Below are 17,595 nucleotides of genomic sequence, written 5' to 3' on the forward strand. Positions count from 1 at the left end.
CAAAAATAACAATTTTCAAGGATTATAAATTCGTAAAATTGCACTTTGGTGGAAAATATGGATATCAAAGAATCTAAACGTTGAGATGCAGCACATTGTTGCCTATTATATTTTTCAATTCCTTGTTCATGAATTTCAGTTTAAACATGTATCTATTTTTTTTATAATTTTGCCCTTCTGTTTATGGAGTTCAGGAATAAAATTAACCATGACATGGAATTTAAAGCATTTCTTGATACTGAAATTCTCTACACTATAAAGTGATCTTAAGTTTTATTTACATAGTTATCTCTCATCCGAGGACACAGTTATCTGGTTTTCAATATACTGACTTCTAAATGTAATTTTCTGAAGTTGATTATCATTTATTCATTCATACTGAGGATTTCTCTTTTTCTGTTATGGCTCATTACTCCCTCATGACTAAGTTCAGGGGCCCAAGGGACAAGCTCACTTCCATAGTACCACTCTGCAGTGCTGAACTCCACGCATGGTTGATTCTACCGTCCTGAGGTCATGGGCACTAATCCCTGAACGACACTCTTGATAACCACCACACCATCGAGACATCGTGATTCCCTGAGACCTGCTTCTTAATCTCTGATTTTCTTTTGTTTTTGTGCCGCTTGCTCAATAAGTATTTCTACTTTTTCCCTATATGCACACGTACATAAAGATTGGTGGATAAATAATGTAGTTTTCAAATTAAAGTCCATTTGAATAAGTTTTGAACACTAAGGAATTTTTCAGATTGCCTTTACAATTGAAAATAAAATGTCTGAATCAAGCAACACCAAAGCTGAGAATTAGTAAGTGAATGATTAGCATGCTGGCCTGGGACCCATTTAGCTGCTTAATGGGGATCTGAAATCATGCTTAATTCCAACTATTTCTGCCCCTCCCCCCCAGCATGTTGGGAGGGTGGCATGTAGCTCTTTCCCTTCCCGAGTCCCTAGTTTCTTATTGCTGCTATAACAAATGACCATAATCTTAATGGCTTAGTGGTTACACAGATGTATTATCTAACAGTAACAAATTACCTTCTGGAGGTCTGAAATTTGAAGTGGGTTTCATTCGGCTGAAATCCAGATGTTGACCAGGCTGTACTCCTTCTAGAAGGTCTAGGGGATAATCTGTTTTCTTGCCCTTTCCAATTTCTCAAGACCACCTGCATCCCTTGGCTCATGGTCCTGTCCTCCATCTTCAAAGCCAGCCATAGTTCAGTTCAGTTTAGTCACTCAGTCATGTCCAACTCTTTGTGAACCCATGGACTGCAGCACACTAGGCTTCCCTGTCCATCACCAATTCCTGAAGCTTACTCAAACTCATGTCCATTGAGTCAGTGATGCCATCCCACCATCTCATCCTCTGTCATCCCCTTCTCCTCAATCTTTCCCAGCATCAAGGTCTTTTCTAGTGAGTCAGTTCTTTACATCAGGTGGCCAAATTATCAGAGTTTCAGCTTCAGCATCAGTCCTTCCAATGAATATTCAGGACTGATTTCCTTTAGGATGGACTGGTTGGATCTCCTTGCTGTCCAGAGGACTCTCAAGAGTCTTCTTTTACACCACAGTTCAAAAGTATCAGTTCATCTCTGCACAGCTTTCTTTATAGTCCATCTCTCACATCCATACATGACTACTGGAAAAACCATAGCTTTGACTATTTGGACCTTGGTTGGGAAAGTAATGTTTTTGCTTTTTAATATGCCGTCTAGGTTGGTCATAACTTTTCTTCCAAGGAGCAAGTGTCTTTTAATTTCATGGGTGCAGTCACCATCTACAGTGATTTTGGAGCCCCCCAAAATAAAGTCTGTCACTATTTCCATTGTTTCCCCATCTGTTTGCCATGAAGTGATGGGACCAGATGCCATGATCTTAGTTTTCTGAATGTTGAGCTTTAAGCCAACTTTTTCACTCTCCTCTTTGATGAAGAGGCTCTTTAGTTCTTCTTTGCTTTCTGCCATAAGTGTGTGTCATCTGCATATCTGAGGTTATTGATATTTCTCCTGGCAATCTTGATTCCAGCTTGTGCTTCATCCAGTCCAGCATTTCTGATGATGTATTCTGCATATAAGTTAAACAAGCAGGGTGACCATATACAGCCTTGACATACTCCTTTTCCTATTTGGAACAACAGTCTATTGTTCCCTGTCCAGTTCTAACTGTTGTTTCTTGACCTGCATACAGATTTCTCAGGAGGCAGGTCAGGTGGTCTGGTATTCCCATCTCTTTCAGAATTTTCCACAATTTGTTGTAATCCACACAAAAGGCTTTGGCATAGTCAATAAAACAGAAGTAGATGTTTTTCTGGAACTCTGTTGCTTTTTTGATGATCTGTCGGATGTTGGCAATTTGATCTCTGGTTCCTCTGCCTTTTCTAAATCCAGCTTGAACATCTGGAGGTTCATGGTTCATGTACTATTAAAGCCTGGCTTGGAGAATTTTGAGCATTACTTTACTAACATGTGAGATGAGTGCAATTGTGCGGTAGTTTGAGCATTCTTTGGCATTGCCTTTCTTTGGGATTGGAATGAAAACTGACCTTTTCTAGTCCTGTGGCCACTGCTGAGTTTTCCAAATTTGCTGACATACTGAGTGCAGCACTTTCACAGCATCATCTTTCAGGATTTGAAATAGCTCCACTGGAATTCCTTCACCTCCACTAGCTTTGTTCGTAGTGATGCTTCCTAAGGTCCACTTGACTTCACATTCCAGGTTGTCTGGCTCTAGGTAAGTGATCACACCTTCGTGATTATCTGGATCATGAAGATCTTTTTGTACAGTTCTTCTGTGTATTCTTGCCACCTCTTCTTAATATCTTCTGCTTCTGTCAGGTCCATACCATTTCTGTCCTTTATCGAGCCCATCTTTGCATGAAATATTCCTTTAGTATCTCTAATTTTCTTGAAGAGATCTCTGTTCTTTCTCATTCTATTGTTTTCCTCTATCTCTTTGCATTGTTCGCTGAGCAGGGCTTTCTTATCTCTCCTTGCTATTCCTTGAAACTCTGGGTTATCTTTCCTTCTCAAATCTCTCTCTGACTGTTAATCTCCTGCCTCCCTCTCTCAGTGATAAGGATCCCCCTGTGATTATACAGGCCCAGCAACTAATACAGGATAATATCCATTTCAAGATTTTTACCACATCTGCAAAATCCCTTTTGCCTTGTAAGGTAACCTTTTCACAAGTTCTGGGTATTAGGCCATGAACGTCTTTGTGAGAGGAGCATTACTGTTCCACAGGGAGGACTCTATATGAACTGTGGAATCCAGTGCCATCATTTTTTCCCTAGAAGCACAGGTGCTCAGCAGTGGTTGTTTTGAATCATGCCTGGTTCCCCCATGTCCTTTGGATCCTTGGTCTATGGCCAGGCCAGTTCCCTTATCACTACTCTGGCCCAGTTCTAAATTCTAGCCTCTCTCTAAAGTCTGTCTTCTTTAGAGCTTATGTGTCAACCTTAAGTCACTGCTTGCTTAAGCTGTTTGCTTTCTGCACGGTGGTATCTTTGTACTTATAGCGCCAAGTGAAGTATTTTAGAGCCCCAGAATAATTGAACTCTGCACATAGTGGAGGACTACCCCGAACATATGCTTCATACCCGGCAACATTAGAAAATATTTTAAAATAAGCAGTTGTTAGGGTATCATAATAGCAAATACTGTTTGAAGCTATTGGGTGGACGTTTCCATTTCCATTGGCCTCATCTTCCCCATTTCCCCCTTGCTCACAAGATGCTCAACAACACTCACCTACCTGAATGTGCACAAGAGACTTGGGAGTATCTCGCCTTACAATGTCATAATTGCTTTAACTTTTCTTCTACCTAGCGCACCATAAATGCAGTCAACTGATCTTTGCGTTCTTTGACAACTATAGTTCCATTTGCTTTATTTAGAAACAAACGTAATTACTTAAACTGGGGAAGACAGAACTACTTTTGCAGGAAAGTCAAAACATGCATCAACACTCATCTCTATAATTATCTCACCAGAAAAAAAAGTCCTCACTGGCTTTTCTCACTAGTAAAGAGGGTCCTCACCAGTGGTTGGCAACTCTACTAAGTAATATATGTCAGTTCTGTTCTCAGGACTGTAAACCTAGCCTGACCAGCTTACCCTTAGTGTCCAGGAGTCATGCAGATGAAGCTCAGATATTTCTATCTGTGGCTTACTGTTGAAGAAGATAGCCTTTTGAGGGAGTTGAATCTGAGTTTGTATCTTTGACTCTGCTATCTTCTTGGAAGATTAGGCAAGATAATTAATGGATAAGATTAGGGGTGACAAGTTTTCTGTAGAGAGCCAGATAGTAAATATTTTAGGCTTTGTAGACCACAGGATCTCTTGGAACTATTTGGCTCTGCTAGAATTGTAGCATAAGTTTTTAAAAATAAGCATAATTATATTCCATTTAAACTTACAAAAATAGATTGGATTTGGCTCATAGGCTATATTTTGCTGAGTCTTGGGCAAGATACTTGCCCTCTTAAACTTTAATGACATTTGTAATGAATATTAAGTGCTGACTTTGAGGATATTAAAATATTAAAGAGATACTGTTTATTAAATGCTTAGAACATTACCTGCCATACAGTGAATGGTCAGTATATCTTTCAGTGGATGAATGGATAAATGGATGAATTGATGGATGGCTTAATGGGTGAATGGAAAGGATGGAGAGAGAGAGAGGAAGGGAAAAAAAGAGAAAAGGAGCAGCCATACTGAAACTACATATATTGAATAATACCTGCCAGTTTCTGGGAGAAAATACTCTCTTGCTATAGGGAAAATGGCCCAAATGTAGCTAAACTGATTATGTGACTCATGTCTTGTCACTTGGAGCAGAGCAACAGGGCTAAACAGAGGCTTGAGTCACCACAGTAAAAAAAAAAAAAAAATTTTTTTTTTCTTTCCTTTTCTACTATCTGCTACTTCCCTATCCCACCAGGATCTATTTTCTGTGAGAGTTAGAGCCATCCCACCGGCCCTAAGCTCCTGCATGACTTCCTTCAAAGAATCCAGGAAAACGACTGGTATTCCAGCTGTGGAGGTGCCCCGGAAGCTGCCTGCGTTCTGGCCCCACTGTGCTCGCATCTGCCTTTCTTCTCCACACTCAGTATCTGGCTCATGTTCAGATGGTCTGGAAGCTGTGATGGCCCCTAGGCCTTAGGATTTTCAGATCTGTTTCTGTGAATGACTGATCAGTTCTCCCATGGTCCCCTCAAACAGTCTGGTTAGATGAAACCTTGCTCAATGCAGTGTACTAGTACCTAAGAAAAGACCACAGAATGCAAAGGTGTCCCCCTAATTTGGTAAAAAACAAACTGAAGAAGCTCTCAGATGGGAACTTCTGGCTTTAAATTTTTATCTCTGAGATAGACTGTTCCTTCGTGCAACTAACATTTTAGTGAAGACATGAAAAAGAAAAAAGAGAAAACAAGTAAATAAAACTACCCTGCAACACTGAAAACTAGGCCTGAAAATTGGATCTTTTTTCCAACAATAGGCAGTGAAACTTTGTTGAAGTCTGAACAGATATGGTTCCAAATATAGGTAAGAAGACCATTTGGCTTACCATACTGTCTTAATTCTTAATTCAGATACATGTGGTCTATTCAGATGAGGAAACTGAGTCGCTCTACCACATGAGTGTTGCTTTTTAAGATGCAGATGTGATTAAACACTATAAAAATGGATCCGGAGCTTTATGAGAGTTTGAGCATGAAGAAAAGTAAAACTATACGTAAAAAACTTGAGGCTTAATGTCACAGAATCACATACAGTTATCAGGTCATCCAGGGCTTTGTCTCAAACAGTATATTCATCATTCAGATGGAAAGAAAAATAAGATTAAAATGTTACAGAGTTTGAGGAGGTGTGTCCTAGGATGGAGGAGCATGCAGATTCAAAGGAAACACAGAGCAGAGGCTTCTTACCCAATCTTGAAGGTAAGGAGAATCGTTTGAAAAATGAGGATACCTACCTGTTGGAGTTGCTTAATACAGTGACTGTATGTAGCAACCATAAGACCCAGAATTTCTAAGACAGCTCCAACTGTCCATTTTTTTTTTCTTAAATTAGATGATTCCTTCAAATGGGTCATTTTTTTTTTTTTTTTTTTATGATTGGCTTAGAAAATATGGTCACTGGGAACACGAAGGTCCAATAGTTAGACTCATGCCACTAGCTAAAGTCTGAAAGTATTTGGTACTTAGCCTGCAAAGTAGAACTTTTCTTCAAGATCACAGTGGATTAGCTAGTAAATAACGTGTGTTCCAGGTCCATATTTTAGTATAAGATGGTTCTTTGCTGTAAGCGTTCAATGATCATCTATCAATTCGTAACTCTTTTCCAAGTTGACTCTTTCTCCTGCATTGTACTGGTTGCTCCAGTGTCCATCACCGTTTGCATCTTCTATTAATACTCTGACAATTGTAGATGGACTCATTTTGTATCTAACTTGGGTGTGTGTACTTCTTTTCACTCTAGCATTCTGAGGCTGAGACTGCCTTCTGTAGGGATTGAGAGGGAATGGCTGGGGCAGAGGGTAAGAGTGAAGAGAGACTGAAATAGCCCCCCAGGGACTTCCCTGGTGGTCCAGTGGTTAAGACTTCACCTTCCAATTCAGGGGGTGCAGGTTCAATCCCTGGTTGGAGAGCTAAGATCCCACAAGCCTCTAGGCCAAAAAGCCAAAACAAAAGAGAAGCAATATTATAATAAATTCAATAAAGACTTTCAAAACAGTCCATATCAAAAAAAATCTCTAAAAAATAAGTGCCACCCAAATGAGAAAACAGGCTGCCATACTCTTACTACCAGATTTCACAGGAAGAATGAAAGCAAAAAAAAAAAAAAAAATCTGGGCAGGACCTAGCACATTTCAAGTTCCAGGAACTGTGCTGGATGTTGTATATGTTTTATTTTGTTTCATATTCACCTATCTTATTATTCCTTTGTTCATTCTCTCTTTCTCTCTCTGACACATGACTTAGCAAAATTAGATATTTTAAAGTCTCTAGTAAGAATATGCCTCAGAGGAATTAAGGATCTTTTCCAGGGCCACTGAGTGTAAGGAGTTAAGTTAGACCTTCTCAGAAGGACTTTCAGCTCCAGAACTCATATTCTTTCTCCTATGTCCTCATCCCTTCCATCTAATGACAGCTTAGTGTGCCTCCATCTTTGCAGTTATCTGAAGGGTCACCGTGCCAATGTTCATCTTTTTTTACACTGCTTTGAAAGAAAAACGCTTTAACAGTCCTTGTTAAAGGGAGTTTTGTATCTAACTCTGTCTCCTTTTTGCTCTGGCTGCCAGGAAGCTTCAGGTCACATTTGAAACCTGTTGGTGCTACCTGTGAGGGCCTTATGGTCGGCACACAGGCATCCTTCTTGCTGTGGTGCTCACAGCTCTGTCTTTAGGCTGTTTTCTTGATGCTTTACTCCTGCTGACCTTTTGCTGTTGTATCTTGTTCCTTTCATATGCTATCTCAAATCCTTTGTGGAATATGGGGTTGAATGAATGAAAGTGAATACCGCGTACATCGTACATGGACACTAATGATCGTTAATTAACGATGATTTGAATCTCATTGTCCCCTGTCTCCAGTCTGAGCTTTGGAACATTCATCGCTTGTCTCCTTTGTCTGCTTTTTTCAGAACATTCAGGATTAAGAGAGTTGGGGATGAAGATTTATAGCCCCCGTGCTCATTTCTGCTTAAGCAGTTCTGAATAGTTTGTACTTTCTCCACAGTTCCTTCGAAGTGCTGTTTGGTTCTAGCCTTTTCCTAGATCTGGCTTTTAAAAACCATTTTTTTTCCCCCATAGTTTGAGCACCTCGATGAATGCATTGGGCTACTTGCAATATTAATAACTCATGTCATTCTAACCTTATGTTCCTGATAAAGGAATTCTCTGCTGTTTAAGGCTCTGGGATGAATAATGGCTGAGTGTTTCTATTGTCCTCTTAAAATGGAGATTACTATATGTTGAATCACAACAGAACTACTTTTTTATAGGCTGTGAATAGCATAAAGGCCCATCATGTTATTCCAGGCAGCACCAAGTGAATGGATAATGGGGATCCAATTATTATAAATAATGCCTTGTTTCCTTTTGGCCCCTGTGCAAACTTCACAGAGCCAGATTCTATTCAGAGCTTGGAGATGAAAGGAGACAGTGTTCACGCCCACACCTAGCACAGTGCCTGGCCCAGGTCAGGGCTGCATCATAGCCCAGTCCATTTAATCTGATCTCAGCTGGGGTGCTGTGGTTTTGCCTGGTCTTTTCGTTCACTCTGCTTTTGCTGGGATAAGGGTTTGCAGATAACCATCATTTCCCATTCAGGTTTTTGATAGGGCTGGGGCAAGCTGGATTGGACAGGGGCATGAATTCAGGCCACTTTGCAGGGCTCCTGGGAACCCAGCTGGGTGAGCAGAATGCTGCTTGGTGAGTCTGGTTGCCGTAGAACCAGAGGAGGAAGAAAACAGAAAGGAACATTCTAGCAGAGTAGGCAAGGTTGGTCTGAGAGAAGAGCCAGGGCTGGTGGTGGGAGTATGGGTCTAGCATTCAGAAGCCAAGAGGAGCAGGGTCTGCTGCTGTGTGGGAAGGGGGTTGGGTAGGATGAAGGCTTCCACAAGAAGCACATGGATGAGGTGAGTTCCCAGAGATCCAGCTGGGTAGGTGGTGATGCCCTCAGCAAGAATTCATACTGAAATGCTCTAGCAGAACGAGGCTGTGTTTTCCAAGCCTCTCACATGCTGATGGAATAAGCACCAGATTCTTTCATCATCTCCTCCCATTCCATAGAGTTGAACTTTGAGGAAATTTACCCATTTTCCTCTCTGGACCTGAGTATCATTGTTTGTAAAAGGATGCTGGGCTACATGTTCTCTAAGAGCCGTGTGTGTGTGTGTGTGTGTGTGTGAATAATGTGAGGCAGTCTCATGTAAAAGCAATTTTTTTTTCCCTAGGCAAACATAGTCTTGAAGCCATGAATTTTTTTACTCCTAACCGTGTCTTTTGACATTTGTCGCTCTGCACAGGCTTCTTTGTAACTCCCAGCTACTAGCAATTGAAATTCTATCAGCACTGGAGTCTAGGACCAAGCTGAGTGGGCAGCAGGAAGCATAATTTAATATGGATGCTTTGCTGAACGCTGTACAGTTGTATGGAAAAAGCAATACCTACTCCAAAGCTGGCATTCTGAAATTGGATGACATATCCATGATTTTCAGTGGACAGTCTCCATATGTCAGAGCATTGATGGAGGAAAAATATATTTTTTAGGGTAGAAGCATATTTAGATTTAAGGCATGTCAACCCTGTCCTTTAAGATATAAACGTACAGAAGGAGTAGCAAGCAGTCAAAGGCGTTTTGACTTGAGAGTACTTTTTAAAGAAGTATCAGGTTAATCCGACTGACTGTCCCTTAGCTTGCGTTTCATTGCTGCTTCTCTTTACCCTGCCGAGAGGATTTTTGCCCTTCCTGAGTCTGTATCAACCCATTACTCTGTCTACTGCCTGTTAGCTGTCCTCCTTCATAGCTATCACTTGGCATAGATGATTGAAGGGGAGATATAATATTAATAGTAGGAAGGAATGTAGACATCTTTAATTCAGGAAAGAGATGTAGACTTGGAAATATAGACTTGAGAGTCACCAGGATATAGATAGTGATTTAATTTAAGGTAACAGATGAGATCAGAAGGGGAGGAGAAAGATATAGTACACAATACCAATGTAAAAATTGAACATATGGATAGGGGATGAAGGGCCTGCAAGGCAAGCCAGGAAGGAAAGTTGAGAAATCTCTAGGATCACTCAGAAGCCAAGGAATTAAGTATTTAAAGGACGCTCAGTCGTGTTTGACTATTTGCAACCCCATGAACTCTAGCCCGCCAGGCTCCTCTGTCCATGGAATTTTCCAGGAAAGGATACTGGAGTGGGTAGCCATTCCCTTCTCCAGGGGATCTTCCTGACCTAGGGATCAAACCCAGGTCTCCCGTATTGCAGGCAGATTCTTTACCATCTGAGCCACCGGGGAAGCCCATTTAAAGGGAAGACTGGTCAATTCTACGCTTGCTGAATGGTCCCTTAAGAAAAGAACTGAAAGAAACCCATAGTTTAGCAACATGGGATCCATGGCAGGAGAAATTCCAATACAGATGAGGACAGAAGTTGAATAGAATGAGTTAAGGACAAGAAAAGTAGTGATCAGTCTCATTTCACTCTTTCAGTTAATGTGCCCATGAGGTGGGCTGGAGTGTTTGGATAATAACCTGTGAGAAGAATGGAGATAAGAGGATTTTCTCTTTATGGGGAAAAGTGAGGCTTGTTTAAATGCTGATAGGAAGAGACCAATAGAGAGGAAGGTTGAAGACCGAAGGAAGAGGGGTAACTGGCAAGCATGAGGCCCTGAGAAGGCTGGAGGGCTGAAGACCCAGGGGAAGGAATGCCCTGAAGTAGGAGAGCGGGAGAAGTGGGAGAAGGGGGGATGCAAGTAAAGGCTTCATAACAGGGCGATCAGCCCATCCCTTTGTGATGGCCTCTTTTGCTTCTATGGAATAAGAGCTCAGATCACCCCCTAAAACTGGAAAAGGATGCAGGAGCATGGAGAAAATTCTCAAAAGCAGCGATGGGAAATTGGGGCCAGGTACCCAGGGAAAGAATGGCTCAGCTAACATTGGAAACCATCTGTTGGTCTCGGATTATACTATTTTCTGGAGCAAAGCTCAGCAGCCAAGATGGAACATGGTTTGTGACATTGATATAAGGTGTCATGGGTTGAATTGTGTCCCCCAGGTTCATATGTTGAAGTCATCACTCCAAGAATATCAGAATGTGACTTTGGAAATGAGGTCCTTGTGGATGCAATTAAGATGAGGTCATGAGGGCACTAATCCAGTGTGACTGTTGTTGTTCAGTTGCTAAGTTGTGTCCAACTCTTTGCAACCCCAGAGTCTGCAGCACGCCAGGCTTCCCTGTTCTTCACAGTATCTCCAGGATTTGCTGAAATTCACGTCCATTGAGTTGGTCATGCTATCTCACCATCTCTTCCGGTGTGATTTGTGTCCCTATAAAAACGTGGAATTTAGACCCAGACACATGTCCATGGAGAGAATGCTAAGGTGAAGGCAGGGGTTGGGGTGATACTTCTACAGGCCCGAGGACACTTGTCAGCACACTAGCAGCAGTGAGGGGAGGGTCGTAGGATGGACTCTCACTCGTAGACCAACTCTGCAGATACCCTGGTTGTCTTGGGCTTCTGACCTCCAGACTGTGAGACGGTACATTTCTGTCCTCAGAGATACCCCGTCGGTAGTACTTTGTGCTGACGGTCCCAACACACAAGTACAAAAGGGAGCCAGGGATGTTTATTTTTCTTTTCCCTTTTTTTTTCTCCTTTTGCATCTTCAAGTTGGTTGTAAAGGACTTCAGACAAACATTTTAAGAGCACATTATAAAAGTGTTATTAAAGAAATAGCTCAAGGAATCCAAGATGAGTCAGGAAAGAAGGCAAAAAAAAAAAATCAATAGGAGAGAAAACGTATAAAGAAAAAGTAATGAAGAAGTTTGGAGTTGAAATGTTCTTTCAGCGCCTACAGTTGTAACAGCAAATAGTTCTACGACCTTAGTTTCCGAGAAAATCTCAACCCTCCTCAGAAGTTTCCTGTAAAGGTTAATCTTAGCCTCCAGGTTCTTGCTAAAGTGATCACTATGTTACTCCTCAATTTAGAACTCAGCTTAGATCATAGCCAAGGTATTTGCAAATAATGATCTCTTGTTAGGCACTGACTTCTATTTACATACTGTAACCACAGATCGAATATATTCTCAGAGGGACTTTCAAGTTATCTGAGCTGTGTGAGTCTTCAAAGGGCTGTGTGGCTTCGTGTGGATTTAATAGGCTCTTGGCCCCGTGTGTGATTCAGCATTTCCTAGATTCCAGTTGTCAGAGAATTTGCTCATTAGCTTGGAGAGACAGTTTTGAATGGAATAAAATAAAGGGGAGAATGGGTTGTGGTTTCAAAAGCCGCTGTGATTAAAATCATATGGACAGCTGCTGTTCAGTGTCACTCAGTGTGGATAAAGAAGTGCTTGCTGTCAGAAAGCCACTGGGCTGTAAATTTTGTTTATTGTACAACTGGCCGCTTTCTGCAGCGTTTGAAGTTTTAGGAAGAGTACGTGAATAGACCACATGGAGCAAAACCAAGTTCTTCTTTTTTAAAATCTTACTTGAAAAAATAACAGTTTTTTCATTGAAAAAAATTTGGAAAAATACATGAAAATAAATATCTGTAAAAAGCAGATAGATGATCTCTTGAGTTTTAACCTTTTGAATGCCTTTTCATTTGGCTTCCACCCCACCATTCATATAGGCACAGGCATATTTTTTTATGAACTTAGAAGCATATTGTAATAGTTTTTTTAAATTGAAGTATAGTGGCTTTACAATGTTGTGTTATTTCCTGCTATACAGCAGAGTGAATCAGCTATATATGCATATACATATATCCCCTCTTTTTTGGATTTCCTTCCCATTTAGGTCACCGTGGAGCACTAAGTAGAGTTCCCTGTGAGATACAGCAGGTTCTCATTAGTTATCTATTTTATACATAGTATCAATAGTGTATATATGTCAATCCCAATCTCCCAATCCATCCCACCTCCCCTTCCCCCCTCCCCTTGGTATCCATATGTGTGTTTTGTGTATCTGTGTCTTTATTTCTGCTTTTCAAATAAGTTTATCTATGCCATTTTTCTAGATTCCACATATATGAATTAGTATACAATACTTGTTTTTTCTCTTTCTTGACTTACTTCATTCCATGTGACAGTCTCTAGGCCCATCCATGTCTCTCCAAATGGTACAATTCCATTCCTTTTTATGGCTGAGTAATATTCCATTGTTGTAATACAGTTTTGAAACTTGCTTTTCAGTTAACATTATATCCTTACCACATTCTCACACCATGGAAACATTATTTCAGTGGTGTTCCAAGACCCATTCCTATCATTTAATCTTTTCTTCTCCTAGGAAATTTAGATTGATTCTAGATTTTTGCAAAAAGACAAATGAGTCAATATACATTTTAATGTCTGTAAATATATATGTATATATGTGTGTGTGTGTATAAAGTTTGAGGTTTCTGTAATTGCAGTCGAATCTGTTGCAGTTCATCCAGAAATGTAGTGGGGCGGTGGGGGGAACACTTCCAAATTCCAAGTCCATCAGGCTGAATTCTTAGAGGTCTAAATATGAAGCCTGTGAGCAGGGGAGCACTGCCTGATTTTCACTTCCATGACAGGCAAAGATTTGATACCAACAGAACATCACTGGGAGGTGGCTGCCCAGAAAAGGGGCTCAAGTGCAGACTGTTAGTATATGAAATAGGATGGGGGCCTCAGAAGCTGCATGGCTTCCCCTCTATGAATCAAGGCTGTGCCTCACGGGAGAAGCAGGTTGTGATGAGGTGGGATTGTTTTTCTCCCATACTCTTGGTTCCCTCATGATAGAAAATTCATAAACTGTTCTTGGTGACAGTTGTGCAAAATGAAAAGCTCCGTGAATGTGTGCAGAATAGATTATCCTGACTGCTGTTAAGCATTTGACAAATTGGGAGTTTTGTCATACATCAGAGAACAATGGAGGGAGAATCAGGAACGATGGGCATCATATAAATACAACACACCTGACGGGTCCTGGCGACATTTATCTTCTGGCGCGGTGGGGAGGGGGAGGCGCAGGGAGAGATGGGTGGGTGGTGGGCAGGCCCCTGGCCTCTGTGAGGCTGCGGGGTGCACCCCACCATCAAGGCCCCCTTTCACTGTGAGTGCTAGGAGGTGTCAGCTTCTTTAGGGTCATGCACATCACAGTTGTTTGAACTAAAGAAATTTTCCCCACGAGTTTGATGTGGGGGTGACCATGAACTCACTAAGGGGCTGAACAGAGTCTCATGTGCTCCAGTAAATGGACGAATAGCCCAGCTGGAGCTGGATCTTGAAATCCATTCACATGGGGATGGACCGAGCACAGGAAAGGGTGGGGACAGAGAAACGTGTTGGTTTCTTTCCTGGCCACCTGGCCTCCCACCCACCATCACCAGTCAGAAGGGAACGCTCTCAAGTGAGGAAGGATGGTTTGGAGAGAGTGTTGAGTTGCTTTCATTCCTGAATATCTCAAAAAAGAGTCACAGGTAGAACAGAGAGAAGGTGCAGAGGTGGCTGTGGGGGCAGAACGGCCTCAAGGGGCAGGCAGGGCTCCAGGGCACGGGGAGGAGCATCTGGCGGACCTGACATCAGTCTTCACTCTCTTTTCCCAGTGGTGTGACCTCTGGTAGGTAAGTGACTTGACTTCTTTGAGCCTCAGTCATCTGACCTATATAATGGGATGGTGGTGCCTGCTCCAGGAGTAATGTTGTGAAGATTAAATGAGATAATATGAGAAAAGTGCCTGCTTGCCTACTAAGAGGACTCTGAGCAAAAAGACAATAATGTGTTGGTGAGGATGTGGAGGAATTGAAGCCCTCATACATTGCTGGTACAAATTTAAAATGGAAAAACTAGTTTGGAAAAGTTTGGGAGTTCCTCAAAACGTATAGAGTTACCATCTGTTCTAGTGATCCTGCACCTAACTGTATATCCAAGAGAAACGAGAAGGTACATCCACAGAAAAAAATTGTGCTTGGATGTTCACAGCAGCATTATTCACGGTAGTCCAAAAGTAGAAACAGCCCATTTGTCTGTTAACTGATGAATGCATAAATAAAATGTGGTATGTCTATACAAGGGACTATTATTTGACAATACAAAGGAATGAGATTCTGATATATGCTACAACATGGATGAATCGTGAAAACACACTGAGTGAAAAGAGTGAGTCATGAAAGACCATGTAGGATATGATCCCATTTATAGGAAATGTCCAGAATAGGCAGATCTTTAGAAACAGAAAGTAGACTCATAGTTGCCAGGGGCTGAGGGATTAAGAGTCAGCTAGGAAGATGATTGATAAAGTGTTCGGGGTTTCTCTTAGGTAGTGATTAAAATGCTCTAAAACCAGCCGTCATGATGGTAGCACTGCTCTACAAATATATTAAAATTTACTGAGTTGAATACTGGATAAATTGTAGAGTATGTTAATTTTATCATAATAGAAGTTTTATTCCACCCGCCCTCCCCCCCTGCAGCTACCACATTAAAAAAAAAAGCTTGACAGGGTGTCAGTTTTCATATTTTTAAGTTTAAGCCTTCTTTCTCCTCCTGTTAAAATATCTGGTCAAAAGAGAGACAGTGAGCCTTCATTTAAATCAAAAGTACTCCCCAAGGGCCACACTCATGTGGAGTGTGTTCCATAAAGAGTGAAAACGTTAGTCACTCAGTGGTGTTTGACTCTTTGCAACTCCATGGACTGTAGCTTGCCAGGCTCCTCTGTCCATGGAGTTCTCCAGGCAAGAATACTGGAGTGGGAAGCCATTCCCTTCTCCGGGGGATCTTTCCAACCCAGGGATCAAACCCTGGTCTCTCTTGTTGCAGGCAGGTTCTTTACAGTTTGAGCCACCAGGGAGTTGAGTTCAGTTCAGTTGCTCAGTCATGTCTGACTCTTTGCGACCTCATGAATTGCAGCACACCAGGCCTCCCTGTCCATCACCAACTCCCTGAGTTCACTCAAACTCATGTCCATCGAGTCAGGGATGTCATCCAGCCATCTTATCCTCTGTCATCCCCTTCTCCTGCCCCCAATCCCTCCCAGCATCAGAGTCGTTTCCAGTGAGTCAACTCTTCGCATGAGGTGGCCAAAGTACTGGAGTTTCAGCTTTAGCATCATTCCTTCCAATGAAAACCCAGGACTGATCTCCTTTAGGATGGACTGGTTGGATCTCCTTGCAGTCCAAGGGACTCTCAAGAGTCTTCTCCAACACCACAGTTCAAAAGCATCAATTCTTTGGCGCTCAGCTTTCTTCAAAGTCCAACTCTCACATCCATACATGACTACTGGAAAAACCAGAGCCTTGACTAGACAGACCTTTGTTAGAAAAGTAGTGTCTTCTGCTTTTCAACATGCTCTCTAGGTTGGTCATAACTTTCCTTCCAAGGAGTAAGGATCTTTTAATTTCATGGCTGCAATCACCATCTGCAGTGATTTTGGAGTCCCCCCAAAATAAAGTCTGACACTGTTTCCCCATCTGTTTCCCATGAAGTGATGGGACCAGAGGCCATGAGCTTCATTTTCTGAATGTTGAGCTTTAAGCCAACTTTTTTGCTCTCCTCTTTCACTTTCATCAGGAGGCTTTATAGTTCCTCTTCACTTTCTGCCATAAGGGTGGTGTCATCTGCATATCTGAGGTTATTGAGATTTCTCCCGGCAATCTTGATTCCAGCTTGTGTTTCTTCCAGTCCAGCGTTTCTCATGATGTACTCTGCATAGAAGTTAAATAAGCAGGGTGACAATATGCAGCCTTGACGTACTCCTTTTCCTACTTGTTGTTCCATGTCCAGTTCTAACTGTTGCTTCCTGACCTGCATATAGGTTTCTCAAGAGGCAGGTCAGGTGGTCTGGTATTCCCATCTCTTTCAGAATTTTCCACAGTTTATTGTGATCCACACAGTCAAAGGCGTTGGCATAGTCAATAAAGCAGAAATAGATGTTTTTCTGGAACTCTCTTGCTTTTTTGATGATCCAGCAGATGTTGGCAATTTGATCTCTGGTTCCTCTGCCTTTTCTAAAACCAGCTTGAACATCAGGAAGATCATGGTTCACGTATTGCTGAAGCCTGGCTTGGAGAATTTTGAGCATTACTTTAGTAGCATGTGAGATGAGTGCAATTGTGCGGTAGTTTGAGCATTCTTTGGCATTGCCTTTCTTTGGGATTGGAATGAAAACTGACCTTTTCCTGTCCTGTGGCCACTGCTGAGTTTTCCAAATTTGCTGGCATATTGAGTGCAGCACTTTCACAGTATCATCTTTCATGATTTGAAACAGCTCAACTGGAATTCCATCACCTCCACTAGAGCCGGGGTCCAGCCCCGGTGGATCCAGGGAATTAGAAGTGGGGACGGCGTTGGTGAGGGAAAACTTATTTATTTATTAACATAGGATTAGATTAGGAAGAAATAGTATAGTAGGAAAATTAAGTGGAGAAAAGAGGCTGATTAACTTGGTTTACGTGGAAAACCAATAAATTTCCAGACAAGGAACTTGCACCATCTACGTTAGGCCACCGGCGCCCATTTGAATATCGGAGTGCCCCACCTTGGGCTCTCTCTCTTAGGGATCTTAAAAGCGAGGACAAGTAAGTAGACATGGTGAGCCTCCAAGTTCCAAGGGATCAGCCTGAAAAGGAGTAAAGAGGAGACAGGGGGGAAACCAGTCCTTCCAATGACTGGCCCCGCCTCTATTGTCTAGAAAGGTCTTTTATACCTTTTTGATTGTACATAGAGATCAATGGGTAATACAAAATTATGTAGCGTTAGCAGCCCAGACTTTCTGTATATCTTTTTGTATACAAAAGGTCTCAGGTGATTTACATTATCTTCTGGCCAAGAGGCTTGCTAACACTTTTTGGCTGTCTTCCTTAATGAATGTTAATTTTGTTTCCCC

General features: G+C 41.8%; 1 protein-coding gene and 1 long non-coding RNA gene across 2 annotated transcripts in view; one reads left to right on the forward strand and one right to left on the reverse strand.

Annotated features, from left to right (window-relative positions):
* Positions 1–17,595, forward strand: part of LOC120869435 (receptor-type tyrosine-protein phosphatase T-like) — a 310,761-nt gene that overhangs the window by 161,107 nt on the left and 132,059 nt on the right. The gene's annotated exons all lie outside the window — the stretch shown is intronic.
* Positions 33–17,086, reverse strand: LOC120869230. The gene is made up of 3 exons (XR_005722494.1): positions 17,004–17,086; positions 3,301–3,305; positions 33–43 (listed from the first exon to the last, which is right to left on the reverse strand). It is a non-coding gene; the product is annotated as an uncharacterized LOC120869230 (long non-coding RNA).

Source organism: Oryx dammah, unplaced genomic scaffold (genome assembly GCF_014754425.2).
Source record: "Oryx dammah isolate SB20612 unplaced genomic scaffold, SCBI_Odam_1.1 HiC_scaffold_10, whole genome shotgun sequence".
In the NCBI taxonomy this organism is placed as follows: domain Eukaryota; kingdom Metazoa; phylum Chordata; class Mammalia; order Artiodactyla; family Bovidae; genus Oryx; species Oryx dammah.